Genomic DNA, 16480 nt, shown 5'->3' on the forward strand with positions numbered 1-16480 from the left:
GTGATATAGATAAAGTATTAATAGCGTCTGATTTGGGGGCACAGTGACATCTAAAAAATGGTACATGGGGATAATATAACATGTTTAAAGATTTGAGAGGATGAAGTAATATTGATCTACTCATCCATGCACTGGATGGTCCCATTTCAGTTCAGTAAAGACAGTATCAGAAAGTTTGTGTTCATCAAGAAAGGAAAAATTGAATTATGAGACTAAATAAAGCAGACTCCTGCCAACTGTCATCAATCACTTTATTCTTTAGACCGAGACTCCTGAGGATTCTACTTTCAGGATCAAACCTTTATTTCTGCCTCTTGATGTTTCCTGTTTTTTCTCTCCAGCTTTCATGTACTTCAGAGTTCATACATCTCGAAAATTTTTTTCACACAATTTCCTTCTTTAGTTACTATGCTTCTTCTTTTCTTCTAGTAAAATTGTCTCTGATTGCTGCCTCTCACTGAAAAGCCCTTAATGTTCTCACTCTGCTTTCTAGGCTTATTACCAAAATTCAGCTGCAGAAGTCAGTAGTGCCCAACATCTAATAATCGGATGGCCAATGACCGACCTCATTCTTCTTGACCTGTTTGTGGCATTAGGTTCTGCAGATCTCCTTATGAAACATTTTTTCCCCCTTGGAGTCTATTAAATAACACTATCGTTTTTTCTTTTCTTTTTTTTTTTTTTTTTTTTACCAATCTTTCTAAAGATCTTTGTCTGTCTCATTTTAGTGACTGTTCCTCCTCCCAGTCTGTGTCAATAGGCATAACCCCAAGATATGACTCTGATCTTCTCACCCTTCAGTTTTATATTTCAGGATTTTCTTGTCTGCCATATTCCCAAATTTGCAACCTACACTCCATATTATTATCCCACCTAAACATTATCTCACATGTATTTATTAAATTATTTTGATTTGGATAACTCCATGTTTCCTAAAATGCACTACATTTGGGTATTATCATCATCTGTCTGAGAGTGAATGAATATTCTTCCCCAACTTTTCTATTTCTCTTTGTACCACAGCCCTTATCCCTACAGTCATTTTTTATTTATACTATCTTTTAACCCATAAATCTAATCACTCTTTTATTTTTATTAAAAGGGCTCTATACATCTGTCCTGTTCCATTGCCATCAGTGGAAGGATTCTGGATATATTTTGAAGGGATTGCTGATAATATTTGCTATGAATTAATGAAGGGGTATGAGAAAAAGAAAAGTCAAGGGTGAATTTAAGGATTTTGGCTTGAACAACTAAGTGAATGACAGCATCCTTTATGGTACTTCAGACACTGGGGAAGAGCATTTGGAGGAATTCTGTTCTAGGCATGTTAAGTTTGAGGTTTCTATAAAACATTCAAATGGAGATGTCAAATAGGCAGTAAAGATTTGCGAGTCTAAAGTTCAGAGGAAAAGTGGGCTTGGAGATATAAATTTAGGTGTTATCAGTTTTTAAAGCCGTGGGATAGGGCAAAAACACATAATGATTGATTTTAAGTAGCTAGAGAAGAGGTCCTAGACTCGGCCCTAGAGAGGTCCTAGACTCAGCCCTGGAGGACACCAGTATCTATAGGGCAAGAAGAACTGGACCATGCTTCCAAAGAAAATGAGAAGCAGCAACCAATGAGGTGGGAAAGAGACAAGGCATGAAGTGTCATGGAAGACATTTAATAACAGATTTCAAGAAGAAGGGAAAATTGACTACACAGAATGCTTCTGAGAGTCTGTAGAAGGTGAGGACTGAAAACTCAACATCAGGGCCAGCTCATTCATTACGTACAAGGGAGCACAGTGCTTAAGGCCCATGATACTTTTAGGGACCTATGAAATATTTTAGTTTTCATTTATTTCATTTAAAATCAGAAGAAAAAACATGAATATAATAACAATGAATATATTATCATGAATCAGCCTGGATTATCTTTGTCTTTATAACTGCAGCCATATAATATAATTTTTGATATCGTTTTATGGAAGAAAAGGCCCACGAAGGTCTTAACCTAGCCCTGCTGAGCATCATTAGATCGTCAATGTGGATGTCATTGTTCACATTGATGAGAACAGCTTTGAGGGAGTCTTGGGCACAGAAACCTGAGAGGTGTGGGTTCAAGAAGAATTGGAGAGGAAATGGGATATGGAGACAGGAGGTTGAATTTTTAACAAACCTTCAAAGGAGTTTGGTAAAGGGATGCAAGAGAAAGAGGATCATAGCTGGAAGACTGGTGGAGCCAAAGCAAGTTTTTGTTTTGTGTGATATGGAGCCAAAGGAGGGGGGTGGGTGGGTGGGTGGGTGGGTGGGTGGGTGTGTGTGTGTGTGTGTGTGTGTGTGTGTGTGTGTGTGTGTGTGTGTGTGTGTGTGTGTGTTTGGGAAAACAGGGAAGACATAACTTTTAGTAGATATAATTGAAGGAGTAGAGACCTTCCGGGCAGAAGGGCATAGGATTCAGGGCCCAGATGGAGGAGTTGGCCTTGGATAGGAAAAGGTTCTTCTTGATTGTTTCTGATTTCACAGTGCAATATAAAGTCATCAGCTGAGAGTGAAGACATCTGAGGCTAGGCAGAAGGCTTGAAGAAAAAGGAAAAAACTATGAAATAGTCTCTTTTACCTTGAGAGAATTATCTCGACAAATGTAATGGGATTGCTGAGGGAGAGAGGATGTAAGAACATTGAAAATGGTACCAGCAGTAGTTATCCCTGGGTAGTAGGATCAAATATGATTTTTATTTTCTATTTTATAATTTTTTGTTTTCAAAGTTTTTACGTAGAAGAACGTTTTTCACTTCAAAAAGCTATTAAAATTTTTTTTAAAAGAAAGAAGAAACAGCCTTTTTATCTTTAACGTCTTAATGTGGTTTCTATTTTCTATAGTTTTCCCTTGACCAACTCCAGCCTGTTGTAAAAATTCCCCTGAGACTTAATTTCCAGTGTATGATGGCATTCTGTAATATAGATGTTTATAGGTTATTGCACCTGCTTTCTGCCTGCACATATTGTTTTTGTAATGAAATTAGCAACTCTTTACTGCCAGCAACTGGGTCCTAGGTAGGTATTTCTTGGTTTTAATGTGCTTACACAAATACCTTATATGTGAATCTCTGTTGGACCGTGGGTTTTGCTCACCTTCTGTTTTACTACGGCAGAGCCTGCTCTCTCCCTCAAGGCCATGTGATCCCCAACATGCCCATTGTTAGACACATCTCTTCCCCTTCTTCTGCATGCATCTCTGTTTTTGCTGAGGGCACCAAGCTCTGCACTTGGAGAACAGAACATGAGGAGGTGGAGAGAACGGTCCAACAGTCTCCTAGTCCTCTCACTATCATTCCTCACCTTCCACCCCCACAGTATTTCTTAATGTGTTCCAGTAATACATGGGTAATAGGAAAGAAATAGAACTTATTCTTTTGTGTCAAAAGAAAATGGAGTTGGTGTCAAAGAAGAGACCATACCACTGCAGGCCTTTGAGCCTGGGGTCTGAGCTAAACCTGTGCAAGCAGGGGTTAGCTTTAAACTGTGAGGTAGGAGTGTTCATTTCTTGAGTCTTTCCTCTAATATCTAAAAAATGGTGCTACTCATTAATACCTGAAACAATGTGGGATATTCCTGAGATGTCAACAAGAATGAGGGAGGAGAAACCCAAAAGAGAGTGGAGGCTGCAGTGGGAAGTAAAGTACAGCTGTACCCTCCAGGATCAGCCCATTTCCTGAACTAGCTACTGGTGAAATGAATAGTGCTGGTGACCGTGTAGTCAGAGCAGTAGTCATCATTGCAGTGGCAGAGACAGTGGTAACAGTAGCGGTAGTCATCATTCATACAGTGCCTGCTAGATGACAGTCATATCCAGGGCTTTAGGTGTATTATCTCTAATCCTTACCTCAGTGTGGTGGTTCTATATCCAACTAGCATAGGAAGAAACTGACGCTCAGAGAGGTAGAAAGTCAGGATCACACGGGTAACAATGAAAAATGAAGAAAGGAAACACAATTAACTGGGAACGAGAACAGAAAACATGTCCCTCTTACTTGCTGCAATTTTGCCAACTTCCCACTATCTTAAGAGCTTCCAGACCCTCTTGATTCTGGGCTCTGAGTGTTACAACCAGCCCTTCAACTGCCTGACCATAGGGAATGAGGTGACCCTTGTGTTCCACAGTGACTCTCCACCAGCCTTTTATTGATGTGTAGTGAAACAATATTCATTTCTGTACTATTGTTACTTGATTCTGTTTCAGAAATGTTATTTGTGCAACAAATATCTGTGCCACATTAACCAATATCCTGTGTTTGGACTGGCCTGCAGACATAACCACAGTGTATAATGTTATTTCCATAGGAAATTTATTCTGAGTCTCAAATAAAATGGTTTGAAAGTAGTCTTAACATTGTCAACCTCAAATGACTATTTCGATAAACATGATTATCCATATTTATGGCAGGAAGCAATGAAATATACATTAAAAATCAAATATTTGTTGTTATTTAGCTTTAGAATGCAGCCCGCAATTCAGTTCTGTGTTCTCCAAGCATCTGGCAGGAAGGGGTGAATGGTGCGGCAGCCGGTCTGCTGATAAATCACAAAGTGGATTACCCAAAATAAACACATGGCTACAGTCTCTCCCTCATCTCCCGCCACCCCTTTCTCTTTCCAGCAACCCCGAGTAAGTCAGGGAAATGTTTGGTCACTGGTAAAATCAAACAACCAGGTGTCCCGATGGCCCATCTTTTATCTGTCTAGGTGGCTCTTTGTCATCATAGCTGGGTTCTCACTGTCCTCATGAAGAAACTTCTTTTTTTTTTTTTTTAATTTATTTTTTATTTTATTTTATTTTTAAATTTTATTTTGTCGATATACATTGTAGCTGATTATTGCTCCCCATCACCAAAACCTCCCTCCCTTCTCCCTCCCCCCCTCCCCCCCAACAATGTCCTTTCTGTTTGCTTGTCATATCAACTTCAAATAATTGTGGTTGTTATATCTTCTCCCCACCCCCGGTTTTAGTGTGCATGTGTGTGTGTGTGTGTGTGTGTGTGTGTGAATTTATATATTAATTTTTAGCTCCCACCAATAAGTGAGAACATGTGGTATTTCTCTTTCTGTGCCTGACTTGTTTCACTTAATATAATTCTCTCAATGTCCATCCATGTTGTTGCAAATGGCAGTATTTCATTCGTTTTTATAGCTGAGTAGTATTCCATTGTGTAGATGTACCACATTTTCCGTATCCACTCATCTGATGATGGGCATTTGGGTTGGTTCCAACTCCTGGCTATTGTAAAGAGTGCTGCGATAAGACTATGAAGAAACTTCTGATGAAGAGCCTCGTGCCCTGTGAGATCATCGAATTCAGAGTCAGATTCAATGCAAATCCCTGACCTGTTCTTTAATGATGTGGCTCAGGCATCATTTAATAACCACTGATGGCTTTGCCCATTTTGAAATTAAGAGATTAAATTATACAAATGATAAATTAAAGCCTCAGAAATATGGTTATTTAAAATACAGCACTGGCCTTGAAGAGTTTAAAATATTTATTAATTCCATAAACATTTATTGAGTACTTATTTTGTATTGGACACCATTCTAAACATCAGGGATATAGAGATAAATAAAGCATAATTTCTGCCTTTCAGGAGTCATGAAGCTATTTTCTATGTTAAGAAATTGGACTACCCACGGCTTTGTTGACCTGATTCACTCCTGTGGTAGCAGGAACTTCCTACAGTTTTATTTTTTGCAAAATTCACTTGTCAGTTGAAGACTCCACTTTCACACAAGCTTGAAATTAGGCCACATACATCATATGACTCATAGGTTGAATTAGAAGAAAATAGAAGGTCTCCGAGCAGACAGGGTCGTTGCTGCCATGAAGCTTGTTGATTTCCTTCTGGCAAAGGAAAGAGGCAGAGGCAGAAGTCAGAGCAAGACCTTATCAGATGACAGTGTGTAAGACCCGTGTCAGGGTCCAGACACAGCACAGGTTGGCCTGGACCATGCTAGGGTTTTGGTCTCTATCATAATTGCCATGGGAGGCTTGGAAAGGACCCAAGCAGTGATGTCCCTCATTACTGGATTGATCTTCAAAAGTTAACTCTGGCTGACACATCAGCATCACAAGGGCTTCCGTGCCTGCGGCCACAGTACAGGAACTTGCACTGTGATGTCCCTCAAGACGGTTCTCAGAGACAAATTGTTCCTCCGTGCCCCCGTTCGCCAAGCATGTGGGAGAGGCAGGCAGGGGTGGGCTGTGGTGGGATGGATGAGGAAAGGCAAGTTGGAAGCTTTATTTGGAGTTACTCTTCCCTTTATATTTTTTATGTTCCAGCCATGTTGATCTTTCTGTTTCCCAAAGGTACTATGTTCCTTATCATCTCAGAGTCATTTATAATCTGTTTCCTCTGGCCAGAGCTCCCCCCCCACCTCCTCACCCTTTTCCCAGTTAATTCCCAAGTGTCCTTAACCCTTAGCCTTTCAGGGAACTCATCTAACTGTCCTATATTATACGTTATATGCTATATGTAACATATACTATATACCACATATAACATATACTATATATAACATATATGCTGTACATATAACATATACTATATGCTATATATAACACATTCTATATGTTATTTGCTATATGCTATATACTATACACATTATCTAGTTTTTACTATAGATATATATAGTATACTTTATATACTATCTAGTTTGTACTATAATATACTATGCAAGAGGTCTTCAAAAAGTTCATGGAAAGACTCATATTATCTTTTAATTTCATTTTGCCATGAACTTTTTGAAGTACCTTCATATACCATATGCTATATACTACATACTATATATTTATACTATATGCTATATTCTACATGCAATATATGTATACTATATGCTATATACTACATACTGTATATACTGCATAATTTACACTATATATTGCATACTGTATAATTCCTTCATAGCAGAGCCTTTATCACTATTTCTATTATATGTCATTATGTCTGGTTAGTTGGTTAAATATCTTTCTTCACCAAGTGAAAACCACGTCTGTATTGTTTCCCATTATATACCTAGTGCGTCCACAGATATTTCTCAAAGTTTGAATAAAGAATGATGATCCTTTGGAATAGATTAATTTTGACATTTCTGAAAGAAAGGAATGTGGATTGGTGGAAAATCAAGGAATTGAAATAGCTTGGCTAAAAACATCAAGACAGAAATAAGCACCTAACAGGCGACATCTAAACTTCTGTTTTGTTTTTAATTGTAATAATTCTAATATAAAAATCTACTTCTAATGAGATATTGTCCTAAGAAGAGTGGTTTTCACTGGCCTTCCTTGACAGTCAGAGTTAAGGTCCTGAAATTGCTATGAGAGTTATTATGCACAGGTGAGTTTCACAAGTCTTCCTGTTGAACCAGTGCCAATGTAGAAAAGAGTTTACTCAGTTTAGAGTATTTAGAGCATTAGAGTTTGCTCAGTTCAGAGTATTTGAGCTTTTGCTGTTCATGTGTATATCCTCAAAATGAAAATTATTTCAAAATATTTACCTCTTAGAAGTAAAGGTGAATATATTTTTCTGAAATAAAACAATTTCACAAGGGAATATGAACAGAAGAAAAATTCAACAAATTAACCTAGAAGATTATGCTTAAAGAAATTATCTTTAATAATTCTTTTAGAGATTAATCTTTGCACTAGATTGCATAAATGATTGCAGATACAAATTAAATACTTTGCAATTCTTCCTATCAGACTGCTGGATTCTTATTTTCTGCATATATGTCATCCTCAGACTGTAAAATATTTGAAATAAATCTTCAGTACATCCTTAGAAATTCACTGAAGAAAAACTTACTCTTCCATTTGCTTTATCTCTTTGCTCAAAGAGTTTAATTCTTAATTTGGGGTCTTGTATCATAATTAAGGGAAGGGCATAATACAGGGAACAGAGAAATCTCCTTAAGACAAGAGCTAACTTTTGCACTAGATACTCAGGTCTACTTTGCTCAAAACAGACAGATTATACCTTGTTACCTATAAGTAGGTCAACATAAGCAGAGACTATTTCTGAATCCTTCTTCCCTGCCCTTTCCTTTCTAATGTAGAGTTTCTCAAATTGTGTTCTGTAGAGCTTAAAGATAGTCAGCAATTAAGAAAAAAAAAAAAAAATGGATCCCTGCTCAGATAAGTTTAGGCATTACCACTTTCCAAATTTCCTTCTTGGAATTTATATTAGATTAAAAACCCTAAGGCATCCTGTAATTTTTAGGAAATGTTCTACTGAGATGAACTAATAAAGCATTAGGGAAAAAAATCAAGGCACAAAGAACAGATATAATAGCAATTTTATGTTCCTCCCCATTTCTCTCCAATGCCCTGTGCACAGTAGTGAATACACATTATATGAGGGAAAGGAGAAAGATGCTGGTGGAAATTAAGAAAATCTATGCATGGTAGGTCAGTTAAAATCATATCATGGTAGGAAAGGACTCGTACCAGTTCATGAGTATTTGGAAAGGGATGGGTATTGTCTATGATCAATATTAAAATCGGGAGAAATCTCATTACCCTCTTTTTTTTTTTTAATAGAGTTTATGTAACTTGATATCTTTCCAAATTGCCATTCATCCTTAATCTTCTTATCATTTTGCCTTTAAAACCTTCCAAGTATATGCCTTATCATAATTTTAAACAAGAAATACAAAGTTAAGATTGCAGAGGGATTAAAAAAGGGTTTTGCTTAGTTTTTAAATCATTTATAATGTAATCAAGGGAAAGTTATACAGATTGAAGATTTCTCATGTTTGTTTATAAATAAAATAAAGACTAAAAAGATCATATCAGAACTGAGAGCTAATGTCTTGATTGTTTCTCTAAGGAGAAAAAGAAAAACTTCAATTGTTGCCTAACACGGGGACAATAAATTGTCTAGTAAAAAATGTGAGAAGGAATCCAATTTATTATTACCTGAAAAGTTATCCCATAACTCAGGAAGTTTATGATATTTACATTTCTTTGTCCTTATGAAAAAGAATATTACATTTTCCCAAATTTCTGCTCACACCAATTAATCCTAATATTGAGATGGTTTTACCCTTTTGTTCCCAGAATGCATTTAGCAATAGCTATTGAGTGTTGGGCATGGTCTCCATGACATAATATATCATCATTTTTTATAATGCATTATTTTTATAAGGCACCACATTGCTGATTCCGAGGGAATTACTGTCATGTAGTGGTTTTAAATGTTTTCATACAACATATTAACTTGAGCATATTAAATATTGGTTTTACTCCTTGTGTGAAAAAGCAGTTTCTCTCGTAGGCTGATATATTACATTATATTTCCAGTGATACACTGAAAACATTAAAAACTCATTATACCAGAGTCTTTCTTCTTCTAGGACATTCTGCCCCAGTGTTTATAAGCTTAGCTCCAAAGAATTAGATTAGTTTGATTATTTTGTCTGAGAAAGTATATTATCTATAGGTTTTTCTTCTTAATGATGATTATAACCAGTAATTTTCTCTTTGAAAGTTGTCTCTCTGATATCGTCTTTCAAACCGGAAATAATTATAAGACCATCTCAATGGATAATATTTAAATGTGTTTTTAAAAAATTACTATAATTGGAAAATGATTCCTATAGAAATAAGTCTTTAGAATTGGAAAGACCCTTACCTACTCAACACAATTCAAAAACATGAAAAATAACCTTCCAGAGTGCAGGACCCTCTTTATCTTTTACTGCTGGATCCAGCCCTCAAAACAACATCTGGCATAGAGTCAACCATCAAATTTGTTGATGGAGGAATAAAGGAAATCTGTATAGCACAGTTGTATTTTCCAAGCATTCACGGAGATATGATAAAAGCTGGATCTGATCGTTTTTCTCTTGGAAGGAATATGTCTAGCAAAAGAAACAAGAAAACACACACAAAAAATGTATATGTATAAGCAACAAACTATTCTGTGTCAGAAGAAAGTTGAAAGCTGACTTGAAAGTTCAAAAGAACATAGGACATCTGCCTGGCAGGGATGGAGATTGCTCGGGAAGAAGAAAATATAGCTGGAGAGAACGTGCGATTTTTGACACGTGTAGTTTTGCAGAGCAGAGAGAGGACTTTCCAGAAAAGAAGGCAGAGATGAGATCCTGAAGAAAGGAGCTGGAAAACAGTGAAGGGCAGGAGAGCTGACCTTGCCTACCCTGGGGAGAAGACGAGATAGATTAATTAGTGCTGGTCAAGGAAGGCCGGAGATGCCAGGCCACGCCACTGAGAGCTGAAAGGTATCACCTTTCACTATAAATTAGTTCTCTCTTGCGATCTTTCTTATAAGCAGCAACAGGGAGTGACCTGATTAGAAGTTTTCTTTTAATTCATTTTGCTCAGTGGTAGCATTTATATAGATGTAGACCCCTCTTTTTTGAAAACCACTCCCTTTGACTTCAGTGATGCCTTCTTTGCAGCCTTATCCTTATCTGGACTCCTCCAGCTGCTTCTGCACTCACGCATCATCCATCACCGAGGCTGGCCTCGGTATCCCTGTCTCCGCGCCTGGCTCTGCACTGACCACTGCAAGGACCAGCCTCTTGTCGTGCCTCCACAAGGCTCCTCAGGCTCTGGCCCTGGAGAATTTCAGAACTGGGGAACCATCTCCTTTTTTAATTCTTGCTCCCTAGTTCACCAATCTTTCTACTTTCCTCCCAGTTTTGCAGGATCTACAATTTTAAATTATCTGTATTTTCCCCCTTTTTCAGTCAGTTTTGTGCTCTCTCTCTCTCTCTCTTTTGTCTCACTTGTTTGACTCATGACTTCCTTTCCATTCTCTCTGTCAACAGTTAGGTTCCATGCCACCTCACACCTGGATTGTTCTAATCACCTCTGGCTCCTAACTGGGCTCCTTTGTTTGTGGTCAATCCCCCAGGGTACCCATATAATTCTACAAAACTAAGCTAAAAGGTTGTATGTACTTTTTCCCCTGCTTAGTTACACAATAGAAATCAGCCAATATTTATGGAGAACCTTCATGTGCTACACAGAATGCTAGGCAGATGGAGTCACAATGACAAATGTGACTTTGTCATTTTTGCTCTCAAAGAACTTTCAGTTTAGTGTGGGTGACAGGCTTATAAACCTAAGTTACTCATGATGGAATAGGTTCTAAAGTACCTTAAGATGCTTTGTATCATTTTCTAGTACTTTCACATAAATTTATTTTAACCTTGATGGTAAAGTCATCATGCCATTTAAAAAATAAATTTGTGATGCTACTTACTTAAAAAACTGAATTATTTTTTTTACCTACACTAGCAACTGATGTTATAATATTTTATTACTTGAAAAAGATAATTACACTTTTTTTATTGTTTTGGATTTTTGAAAACAATTGTCTTGAAATTCAGAGAAGTTATATTTTCCTTGGGCGATAGGTGTTCTCAAAGTGAAATATACACATTTATAAATTAATATTTGGTTCAGTTTAGTTCAAAAATGCCAGAGCAAAATATTTGTTTTGTCAGTAAACTTTGTAAAAGGAATCACTCTGTAATGCTTTCAGGAAAAACATGCTTATTTCATTTTAAAACTGGTTGAGAATGACAAAATATTTCTGTAAACTTTGCATGAGATCCCCAGGTGCCAGTCTCATGATTACACTTTCTTATAAGAAAGTTAATTCTTTTAGAGGACATGTATTCTGAGAAGCATTTGATGTGAACCACAAAGTTCACAGATCTTAACATACACCTTAAAATATTTTCTAACATTTCTTTGCAACATTTTGATTAACACTTGTTATGAACTGAATGTTTGTCATACCCCCACTGTGGCAATATTTGGAAATAGGACTTTGGGGAGGTAATTAGTGTTAGATAAGGTTATAAGAGTAGCCCTCATGATTCTATTAATGCCCTTCTAAGAAGAGGCACCAGAGAGCTTGTCCCTCCACACACACATGGAGGAAAGACCATGTGAGGTCATAGCAAGAAGGTGACCTTTTGTAAACCAGGAAGAGAGCCCTCACTAGAACCCAGCCATATTGGCACCTGATCTCAGATTTCCAGCCCCCAGAACTGTAAGAAAATAAATTTCTGGTATTTAAGTCAGTCTGTGGTCTGCCTGAGCAGACTAAGATAACACCTGGATTATATTTAACAGTCATTCAGAAGATCACTTACTGAACAATAAGGCGATATAAACTTAAATTGTTCACTTCAATAAAAAGGTTCTAATATCCTCTTAGTATTGACTCTGCTCCTAGCCTCACTTTAGATTTCACATGTCTCCTTTTTCTCATTGTATAGTCTTGATCACTCTTTCCCTGAAAAAGGAATCCTCCTCTAAGCTCTGCCTCTGCGTTCTCTGTCCGTCATCCCCTGCTTTAAGTGGGACAAAATCCTGTGGGGATCTTTAGTGACCTTTTTGCTGTGTTAAGCTTTCAGATTTGCCCATCTGTATTATGTTGGGAACCCTCAAAACAGCTTCTGACAGAGTATATTTATAACATTTACAGAGCTCTGCGTTATAGATTTTTAAATATAGGAATTTTATTGCTTTGTATTTATATAGCATTATGTCAATACTTATGATGTCTTAGTTTATTCTGAAGAGATAGCTGCATGAAAGTTGGAAAGAAAATCTTTACCATGGAATATATTTGCCATACTTCTTTATATAGTACTTGGTGAAGCACTAATATTGCAGACAAATTCATTGTCAGCAGGAAAATAAATGCATTTGTCAAGTATATGAGGCTCTTTGCTTAAGGTTTTCTGTAGACCATAGAAAATAAGTCAAAATGGAGTAAGTGACCTTTGAAGTGTTTTTTAGTTCCTTCCAGAGTAGTTTACCAATGTAAGTTGTCCACGCATCCTCATTTTATGGGGAGTGGAGGTGCAAATCTCTCCTGTCAGTAGGCCTTGAAATGGGCATTGTCCATCAAAGGAATCTGGTTATTCCAAATCTCTGAGGTGCTCACTTCAGTGCATGAAAGCTTAATACAGAGACAAATGAATCAACAGGGGCACTTCCAGTGATGGAAAACCAACCAACAACCCTTTTAATTTTGATACCGAAGTTTGTGTATGAGTTACAGAAATTGAATTAGTTTGCTTATCCATTTTTACTTTGAAACTAGCCTTCAAGCCTAGATTTAGCTTTTTCTTCACCAGTTTCCTCATCTTATAAATGGCACCACAATCATCTTGAGGACTCCTTCCTCTGCTCTTCCTCTGTCACCCGATATGCAATAAACCATCACAACAAAAACCCTCTAATATATCTACTTCTGTCCAATCCACTATTAGTTTAAGACAAGCCTGTCTTTCGGATTCCTGAGATTGACAGTGAGCTGTTTTTTCTGTTTCAACTGTGATTCCTCCTTGCTCATTATCTATACTCTGCCTGAGTGAACTTATTATTTTTTAAAATTTTGAACTCTATCAACTGCAGCAAAAATTATAGAGAGAGATAGATAATAGAAAACACTTGTGTACCCATCACCAAGCTTGAAAGGGAAAAAATAAAATCATAGACACAGTTGAATCTTGCTATATAACCATCTCAGTTTGTTCTCCGCTCTTTTTTGGAAGTAAATACTCTTCTGAATGTGGTGATTACCAGAATGTTCTTCCAATAAAGAAAATCTGGTCATGTTACATCTCTGCTTAAACCTTTTAATGTTTTCCTATTGCCTTTGGGGAAAAAAAAAAAAATTCCTCAAACATTTTCCATCCTTGGCATAGCCTTCCATTGTCTGATCTTGGACTATTGCTCTCTGATCTCATCATATACCCTTCTCTGTGAAGCCCAGGGAATGTTTCTTTCCATTCCAAACCTGATGCTTAGCACAATACACCAAACACACTAAGCACTCAATAATTCCTTGCAAATTGAATGAGTGTGAGAATCAATGTCAGACACTGTGTTGAAACACAAACAAGAGAAATTATAGTCTCTATCCTCTGCGGTTTGTAACAGGTGACAAGGGAACAGGCCAGGGGATGGATGTGAGAATAAACCATCTGAACCTGGTGTGGTAAGACCTGTAATAGAGGTCTGGAGGAACGTAGGCTTGGGACACTGAAGAGCATAATCAGTTCTTCTGGGTTCGAAGAGGATAAGAGAATTGAAGCTTGGAAGATGAATAGGATTTTTCAGGGCACAGATGCTGGAAAGTGTATTTCAGGCAGGAAAAGCAACCCGTAAAAATACATAAAACCCATGGCTCCCACAGAGGACTGGGAGTAGCTGAAGCTCAGGGTACATGTGGAGGGGAAGTGGGAAGTAAAGCAGAAGAGGCAGGCAGTGACCAGACCAGGGAGCGCTTCATCTGTCAAGCTGTTGCATGTGGAAATTCAGCCATTCTCATTCTTGAAACCCAACTTATTGCTTATTACAGACTGTGCCAAGCAGAGCACTGAATATGAAGAAGAGTGAATTGGTCCACCTATCCATAAAGCAAGCTTATCCAATGAGGATATAAAACAAATCCACAATGCAATTTTTTTTACCACTTTCTTTTCAAGTATAGGTGTCTTCTGAATGGCTAGATTCTGATGAAATTGGGGTTTTGTAAATGACTTTATAAAAAAGTCACTGGGCAGTAGTCATGTTGCCATCCACCAAAGGGCCAGCATGTCACTCCAACACCTGTAACCCACACTTGCAGTGGGACTGTGTTAGGGCATAAAGTCTTAAAAACCTCCAGCATTGCAAAGCTTACAAAAGGTGGTGACCTGAGAGGTGACCTGAGATGTTAGTGACCTTTGCTCATATGATTGCATCCTCTGCCTTTTGCAAGATGGTATGGGCTTAGTGGGAGACCTGAGCTGACCCTCTGTCCAAGACCAACAATGAGTAGCCACTCACCGGGGTGATTTCAACCCCTTGTTGTTAACAACAGTAGAGAACCATTTCTCTAGCTTAAGGAGGGTCATCTTCCTCAATAATGTGTGGATACTCCTGAGAGGGGGTAACATGGTAAATGTCATATACCACTCACACCTTAGTACATAATAATCCATCATATTTTTTTTGAAAGGAGGTTTAAATAGGAAGGAGAGCTATATTTGTGTTGCTATAACAGAATACCTGAGACTGGGTAATTTATAACAAAAGGTTTATTTGGCTCACGATTCTGGGACAGCTGCATCTGGTGCAGGCCTCAGGCTGCTTCTACTCATGGAGGAAAGTGGCAGCAGCCTGCAGGTACAAGCAGATCACATGGTGAGAGGAAGCAAGAGAGAGAGAGAGGGGAGGTTCCAGGGTTCTATAAATAGTCAGCTCTCATGTGGGAACTAACAGAGCGAAAACTCACTCAATATCCCCACCCCACAGGGAAAGCATTGATCGATTCATGAGGGATCCATCCCCATGATTCCAACAGCTGCCAACACTGCCACATTGGGGATCAGTTTTCCACATCAATTTTGAGGGGACAACATATCTAAACTCTATCAAGAGCTACTGGTCGTAGGTACCCAGACTGCCAATAGCAATGTAAGAAAAAGGAGATGTAAAGTGTTGAAGCGTGGACAATGAACTGTAATACATTTTATCTATACGTTTTATCTGTGTCTCCCTCATACCTCTCACTTTGCAAATTTGTGGAAAGATTAAAATATTATTAATTTTTATTAAAAAATTTAAAGTTGTGTTATTTCCACACTCATGTCTCCTTTAATATAGGCTTGCCCTGGTTTCATTAAGCTTTGGCCATGTATGCAAGGTGCACTCTCATGGCTGGTTTAGGTTATCCAGGTCTCCCATTCAAGGGGAACTGCAGATCAGTGTCCAGGGAAAGAACCCCTCCCAGCATGATGAACCTTTTCATTCTTTGCTTTAGCAGATAGAAAGTGAAAAAATTTTAAAACATTATCTATTCTGTTCTGATTAGTCTGAACCAGTTACACAAAGGTGGGTTTGAGATGTGGGATCGTGCTGTTCTTCTACAGAAGCAATGTATTAGGAAATCGGGTCATCGATTACAAAAGAGCTTTCATGCCTTCCTTTGGTTCCCTTTGAGAAGTGTCTCTTTTCAACCTGAGTTGATAGCTTTGCCCCTGAGCCTTTTCGGTAGATGTAAAGGTAAAGGTGTTGGGAAAGAAAACTGAGAATTTCTTTCCTTTTCCCCTGGGAAGCACTAAAATGTTGTAGCTGCGCTTGAAAGGTCTTGAAGCGGGGGTGTATCATGATTATTCATTCAGTCTCTCTGGTTATCCCAGAATTGTGTTCCTGTTGCCTGCCTTTATTTGCTACATACCCATTTCTGCCTGTTTTCAGTAAGTGTTGTTCTGGTCAAAGTCACAGTAAATTGAGAAGTAAATGAGGAATTTTTGTGAAGAACACCTCTTACTATTTTGGTTTGGTTGAACAATCAGATGTTAAGGTTTAATTGAAGTAAAATGTTGAGAAGGAAATGGAAAAATACCATCTCTACTGAAGTAGCAAGAGAAGTTAGGTGTGTGGATACCTACAGATAGGTGGCTTGAG

General features: G+C 37.9%; 1 protein-coding gene across 1 annotated transcript in view; it reads left to right on the top strand.

The window, feature by feature from the left end:
- Nucleotides 1-16480, top strand: part of PLXDC2 (plexin domain containing 2) — a 401250-nt gene that overhangs the window by 261751 nt on the left and 123019 nt on the right. The gene's annotated exons all lie outside the window — the stretch shown is intronic.

The sequence above is a fragment of the Cynocephalus volans genome, chromosome 6 (assembly GCF_027409185.1).
Source record: "Cynocephalus volans isolate mCynVol1 chromosome 6, mCynVol1.pri, whole genome shotgun sequence".
In the NCBI taxonomy this organism is placed as follows: Eukaryota; Metazoa; Chordata; class Mammalia; order Dermoptera; family Cynocephalidae; genus Cynocephalus; species Cynocephalus volans.